General features: G+C 46.9%; 1 pseudogene; it reads left to right on the top strand.

The window, feature by feature from the left end:
- Nucleotides 1-3,272: 3,272 nt before the first annotated feature.
- LOC101004094 lies at nt 3,273-4,665 on the top strand (annotated as a pseudogene).
- The last annotated feature ends 2,576 nt before the right edge of the window (nt 4,666-7,241 follow it).

Raw genomic sequence — 7,241 nt, 5'->3', positions numbered from 1 at the left:
GGATCTCTCTTTTGATAGAAGAGGTCCTAAAATAAGTAAGTAAAGGAAGAGAGAGAGACCTTTGGTGCTATTGCTGTTTGTGCACCAGAACAGCTCACAGCCCTGGATCTGAGCTACTGGGAAAGGAAGAGGCAAGAGGTTGACAACATCTTTTTCCAGCCAGCTGTGCCTCCCTCCAGGGCTACAGAGGCTATAAGTCCTCTGCACAGACCTGTGATGAGGCTCAGAAGGACAGAGCTGCATCAGCCACCATGCCTTCCAGTTTGATAATTTCGGTTCCTGACTTTCACAAAGTGATACCCATTATCTGTCTCATTTAAGCCATCTCGCGTGGCAAAGACATCAGGGGTTATTATCCCTACCCACAGTGATGGCTCACATTCGTCTCAGGTTTTATAGTTTATGAACAATTCATACATGTCATTTCAGGGTTTCCAAATGCCTGATCATAAGAGTCCCCTGGGGACTTTTCTTAAAATATAGATTCTGAAAATATAGTTTGAAAACTGACAGTTGGTGGGTGAATCTGGGCTGCAGAAGTGTTTTACTTGGTGAGAGTTTTGAAAAAAAGAAATTGAATTTATATGCCCTTACATTCAAACATATCTGCCTATGTTGTTTCTGTTATTACTTATTTCGGACTCCTCATAAAGGAATTTTGGATCTAGAAAGAATGTCAGAGATCATCTAGCTCGGAGCTGCTCCTGGTAGGGAATGGGTAGTCTGGCAGAGTACCCAAGAATGGGTACTCTTGGGGGTACCCATTAAGTCATAGGATAAATATGCGGCATCTTTCTGGGGTATCAATTTTACTTAGATGTTTGAGAGAAGAGCCACAACGTGTATATTAAAACAACTTGTAATATCTGTGAAATCAAATGCAAAACTTGCACAGAATGTTTAAGGCAACTCACATAAGTTTCTCATTTATAGTAGTTGGCTTAGAATAATGTCTAGAGGAGCGGAGGACAGAAACCCTCATCTGCACTAGGGGTACTTCATGGGAGAAGTCCAACTTGATCACTTTTGCAATGAGGAGAGTGAGTCTCAGTGAGGCTTAGAGGGAAGGGCCTACTCTTCCACTTTGTTGCACCCCATTTTGTCTAGCAGGGAGCCTTGCATCTGGGAACACTTGCTGATTTGCTTTGATTAGTCCTACCCACATACCCACTGTTTGTGTCACTGGTGAAGAAACCAGGGCTTTTAAAGGGCTCCTTCCGGTTTCCAGCTTATTCCTCCCCAGAGCTGTGGCAGGGGAAGGAGACCAGTCCCACCCAGGCCTGTCTTGAACATTGTTGCAGGGAGTTTGCATCACCACTGAGATGATTAGCAAAGCCTCTTTAAACAAAATCATGACCTCAGCCTGGAGCTGGCATCTTTCCCTTCCCTGGAATCTTGACAGCTCATTTTCATAGTAAACTCACAATGGGAAACAGCTTTTTCCATAGCTCCTGAGGATGAAACAAAAGGAAATACATTGACAAGCCATCAGGATGGACTGAGATTAGGTTGAAGGAAAAACTCAACCCTAGAAGACCTTTCCAGTATATACAAGGGTGTTGTTTGGAATCAATTGGAAATATTTTTGAGTGTGCCTGGCACTACAGCTGGAAACAAAGGACTTGGAATAAAATATTGTGGTGAAGCTGGGAAGTTGGGACAAGGCTAAGTGTTGAAGAGAAGAAGTGCAGTCCCAGCTACTCGGGAGGCTGAGGCAGGAGGAGCCCTTAATCTCAGGAGGTCGAGGCTGCAGTGAACCATGATGGCACCCCTGCACTCCAGCTTGGGCAACAGAAAGAGATCCCATCTTCAAATTAAAGAAAAAAAAAAGAGGTCAGTTTTAACTGTAGGTTAAGAGGACTCATTTAATCATTTGTTTAAGCATGTACCAAATACCAGGACCTGTGCTATACTCCATTTTGTAAAATGCCTAAGACATGATCCATGAATACCAAGAGATGGAGGGAGCCTAGGAAAGACAGCCTTCAATAATAAGACTGTGTCTATGCACTAAATGCTGTGACAGAAATCCATACAGGGAGGCACAGCCAGTGAAAACATCCCCAAGGATGCTTTGAAACTGGCTAGAAAAGCTCACACATAAGCGGCAGGGGATAATGGAAACATGCTCACTTTGTTATCAAATAGATCTGAATTCAGACTCCAGCCTTGCTGCTTCTTGGCTTCATAACCTCTCTGCTGTTCAGTTTTCTTACCTGTAAAATGTCCTGAATGATGCTCACTTAATTGAGTTGGGCACACAGATCAAACTAGGTTGTTTGTGAAAAATGTCTAGCAAAGACCTGGCCCAGATGAGACACTCAGTGTATGCTAGTAGATTATGATGCGGCCTTCCAAGAACCTTCATACCAGGAAAACCTAGACCTGAATGGGAAACACAAACATTCTAGTTGCTGAATGTATATATTGCTCCATTGTAAATTAATAAATCAGGTTTTTTTTCTAGATGCCATACTCTTATAAGTTGAATCTGGTCTGCAGAAGTGTTACTTCAGAGCCAGCCTAATCCTGAATACACTGACAAAATGGAGGACTTCCCTGGGCCAGAAACCAGCATTTTTCTATAGTGTTTTTTTTTCTTTTTATGTTTCGAGACAGAGTCTCACAGCTGGGTGCAGAGGCTCACGCCTGTAATCCCAGCACTTTGGGAGGCCGAGGCAGGCAAATCACTCGAGGTCAGGAGTTCAAGACCAGCCTGGCCAACAGTAGTAGTAGTAGAAACTCTGTCTCTACTAAAAATTAAAAAAATTTAGCCGGGCATGGTGGCAGGTGCCTGTAGTCCCAGCTACTCGGGAGGGTGAGGCAGGAAAATCGCTTGAACCTGGGAGGTGGAGGTTGCAGTGAGCCGAAATTGTGCCATTGCACTCCAGCCTGGGTGACAAAGCGAGACTGGGTCTCAATTAAAAAAAAAAAAAAGACCAAGAAGAAGCTTCTCCGCTCCTTCTGGAATCTCTGCCTTATTCAGCCCACCTGCCTCCACTCCTGCCTCCACCGTGTCCATCAGGGTGACCCAGAAGTCCTACAGGGTGTCAACCTCTGGTCCCCGCGGCCTTCAGCAGCTGCTCCTACACAAGTGGGCCCAGTGTCCACATCAGCTCCTTGAGCTTCTCCCAAGTGGGTAGCAGCAGCTTCTGGGGTGGCCTGGGTGGAGGCCGGGTGGTGGGGCCAGCAGTATGGGTGTGTGTCACTGCTGTCACAGTCATCCAGAGCCTGCTGAGCCCCCTTAACCTGGAGGTGGACCCCAACATCCAGGCTGTGCACATCCAGGAGAAGGAGCAGATCGAGACCCTCAACAAGAAGTTTGCCTCCTTCATAGACAAGGTACCGTTCCTGGAGCAGCAGAATGAGATGCTGGAGACCAAGTGGAGCCTCCTGCAGCAGCGGAAGACGGCTTGGAGCAACATAGACAACATGTTCCAGAGCTACATCAACAACCTTAGGCGGCAGCTGGAGACTCTGAGCCAGGAGAAGCTGAAGCTGGAGGTGGAGCTTGGCAACATGCAGGGGCTGGTGGAGGACTTCAAGAACAAGTATGAGGATGAGATCAATAAGCATACAGAGATGGAGAATGAATTTGTCCTCATCAAGAAGGATGTGGATGAAGCTTACACAAACAAGGTAGAGCTGGAGTCTTCCCTGGAAGGGCTGGCTGACGAGATCGACTTCCTCAGGCAGCTGTATGAAGAGGAGATACGGGAGCTGCAGTCCCAGATCTCCGATATGTGTGTGGTGCTGCATGTGTGTGGTGCATGGACAATAGCCGCTTCCTGGACACGGACAGCATCATTGCTGAGGTCAAGGTGCAGTACGAGGAGATCGCCAATGGCAGCTGGGCGGACGCTGAGAGCATGCACCAGATCAAGTATGAGGAGCTGCAGATGCTGGCTGGGAAGCCCAGGGATGACCTGCGACTCATAAAGACTGAGATCTTGGAGATGAACCGGAGCATCAGCTGGCTCCAGGCTGAGATTAAGGGCCTTAAAGGCCAGAGGGCTTCCCTGGAGGCCACCATCGCAGATGCAGAGCAACATGGGGAGCTGGCTGTTAAGGACGCCAATGCCAACCTGTCCAAGCTGGAGGCCGCTCTGCAGTGGGCCAGGCAGGATATGGTGTGGCAGCTGTGTGAGTACCGGGAGCTGATGAATGTCAAGCTGGCCCTGGACATTGAAATCACCACCTACAGGAAGCTGCTGGAGGCCGAGGAGGGCCGTCTGGAGTCTGGGATGCAGAACATGAGTAGCCATATGAAGACCACCAGCGGCTATACAGTTGGTCTAAGCTCGACGTATGGGGGCCTCACAAGCCCTGGCCTCAGCTACAGCCTGGGTTCCAGCTCTGACTCTGGCGCGGGCTCCAGCTTTCCTTCAGCCGCACCAGCTCCACCAGGGCTGTGGTTGAAGAAGATCGAGACCCGCGATGGGAAGCTGGTGTCCCAGTCCTCTGACGTCCTGCCTAAGTGAACAGACGCGGCAGCCCCTCCCAGCCTACCCCTCCTCCGGCTGCCCCAGGGCCCTGGAGGGAGGCCGCTGTGCAGGGTATCACAGGAGACCCACCTGAGGCTCAGCCCTAGCCCTCAGCCCACCTGCAGGGGAGTTTACTGCCTGAGGACCCCCCTTGCCCGTGCCTCCAGCTACAAAACAATTCAATTGCTTCTTTTTTTTTTTTTTTTTTGGTCCAAAAATAAAACCTCAGCTAGCCCTGCCAACTGTCAAAAAAAAGAGAGAGACAGAGTCTCACTCTGTTACCCAGGCTCGAGTGCAGTGCAGTGATCATAGCTCACTGTATCCTCAAACTCCTGGGTTCAAGCTATTTTCCTGCCTCAGCCTCCCAAGTAGCTGGGACTACAGGCATGCCAACACATCTGACCAGTTTAAGTTTTTTATAGAGATAGTCTTTCTATGTTGTCCAGGCTGGTTTCTAACTCTTGGCCTCCCAAAGTTCTGGAATTACAGGTATATGGCATTGTACTCTGCCTTATAGTTTATTTCTAACTTCATTATGAATTAAGATAGTTATCCATAGGTGTGAGATTTTTATGAGAATTGTCCATTAATATTTATTCTTTCTTGTCTAACAATATCAATCCCCAGTTTTAGATGTCTATATGGCCACTTAATTAGTGATTACATTTCCTAACCTGCCTTGCATATTGGTATAATCGTGTGACTAAATTCTGGCCAATAGGATGTGAACAGAAATGTTTTCTGGCACTTCTGGGTTGTGCGTCTCTGGCTTTTTCCTCTACCCACTGGCTAAAGTTGTCTTGTCCAATCCAAGGATGGAAGTCACATGTTAAGGAGAGTTGAAGCAACAAACACGCTCTGTGCTTGTTTGCTGGGCCATAATCTGCATCATTATTTTAGAAAGAAAGAATCTCATACCTTGTCTAATAGACTGTATTTTGAGATATTTTTGTCACAGACTTAACCTATATCCTACTTAATATCTAATACTAATGCCTAATATTAATACAAGATTGAATTGTATAGCACACGGAAGTACCTAGTTCAGGGCCTAGGATATAGTAGCTACTCAATAAATTGGTGTTGAATTGGAATGTAACAACTTAAACATTTATTGCATGGCAAAAGCATGCAAATTATGTGGTAAGAATGATGCAGGAGTCCAAAAGGAATAGAATGTAGTTTCCCCATTAGCATAGGAGCTCGTGTTCTAGTGGGGGAACTAGATTCTTTATTCCTTCTTCTTCTCTCCCTTCAGAAGAATAGCATTATCAGCATTATCAATGGAAGTCAGGTCATTGCTGCAGGTGGTAAAAACAGTGGGGTTTTCTAAAAGGCCGTCAGTACTGTCTCCCACTCCCGTAAGTTTGAGGTGCTCCCCACAAAGCAACAACATCCCTAGTTTGGGTCCCACCATTTAAAAATAACGTCTTGCTCTCATTAATTTCTGTGTAGCATATTATCAAGTTGTTTTGACACATAGTTTGGAGCTTATATTTGAGCTTTACCTGCCATTTATGTCTTGTGGAGGATTGGTTTATCAAACTGATGTGGAATGTCACATGTTAAAAATAGATGGAGACCCTAAGCCGGGCGTGGTGGCACACACCTGTAGTCCCAGCTACTCGGGAGGCTGAGGCAGGAGAATGGCTTGAACCCGGGAGGTGGAGGTTGCAGTGAACCAAGATCACACCACTGCACTCCAGCCTGGGCGACAGAGCGAGACTCTGTCTTAAAGAAACAAAACAAAACAAAACAAAAAAGAGATGGGTTCTATTTTAAAGGGGTGAAAGAAGGACTAGATCTAGGTGAGTGATCGGTAACCACAGGTATAAAGGTGATTGGTAGAAATTCTGAGAAACACAGGCACAGGTTCTCACTTTTTTCTTGAGGGAAAACCTGAAGAACTTATACAAAGCTGGACCACATATAGCAAGAGAGCCAGCTGCCTACTCCGGCCTGAAGAGCGAGCCCACCCTGGTCCTCCATTCCCCAGGAAGACACACAGCAGTCAGTGCTTCTCCCTGATCACGGTGAGGGCTCCATTAGGTCAGCGATTCTCAACTTAAGCTGCATGTTAGAATCTTAGAATCACCTGGGGGGCTTTTAAAAATTCTGATGCTGGCCAGGCATGGTGGCTCATGCCTGTAATCCCAGCACTTTGGCAAGCCAAGGTGGGTGGATAACGAGGTCAGGAGATCGAGACCATCCTGGCCAACACGGTGAAACCCTGTCTCTACTTAAAATACAAAAAATTAGCTGGGCATGGTGGCATGTGCCTGTAGTCCCAGCTACTCAGGAGGCTAAGGCACGAGAATAGCTTGAACCCTGGAGGCAGAGGTTGCAGTGAGCTGAGATCCGGCCACTGCACTCCAGCCTGGGCGACAGAGCGAGACTCCATCTCAAAAAAAAAAAAAAAAAAAAAAAAAAAAAAAAAAAAAAATTCTGATGCTCTGCCAATTAAGTTCTGGGTTAAGACCGAGGCATCAGACCTAGCTTTCAAAGCTCCCAAAATGATTCCAACATGCAGCCAAATTCAAGACCTCTGTGTTCGATCTTTCAAGCCATATTTTTCAGGTTCCTCCCAACAGGTCTGGAGACGTTGGCTACTGGTTCATCTGATCTCCAGGTGCTAATAACCAGCACAATTCAACCCCAGCGTCTTCCTAGAGTTTACTGAGGGACTGGGTGACTCGAAGATGCATTTCTCATGTGCACTATTTCTTCGCAGGAGCAGGCATCAGACCAGGCTGCTGC

The sequence above is a fragment of the Papio anubis genome, chromosome 7 (assembly GCF_008728515.1).
Source record: "Papio anubis isolate 15944 chromosome 7, Panubis1.0, whole genome shotgun sequence".
In the NCBI taxonomy this organism is placed as follows: domain Eukaryota; kingdom Metazoa; phylum Chordata; class Mammalia; order Primates; family Cercopithecidae; genus Papio; species Papio anubis.
The sequence above is the reverse complement of the archived record's forward strand: the minus strand, read 5'-3'. Positions and strand labels throughout refer to the sequence as shown.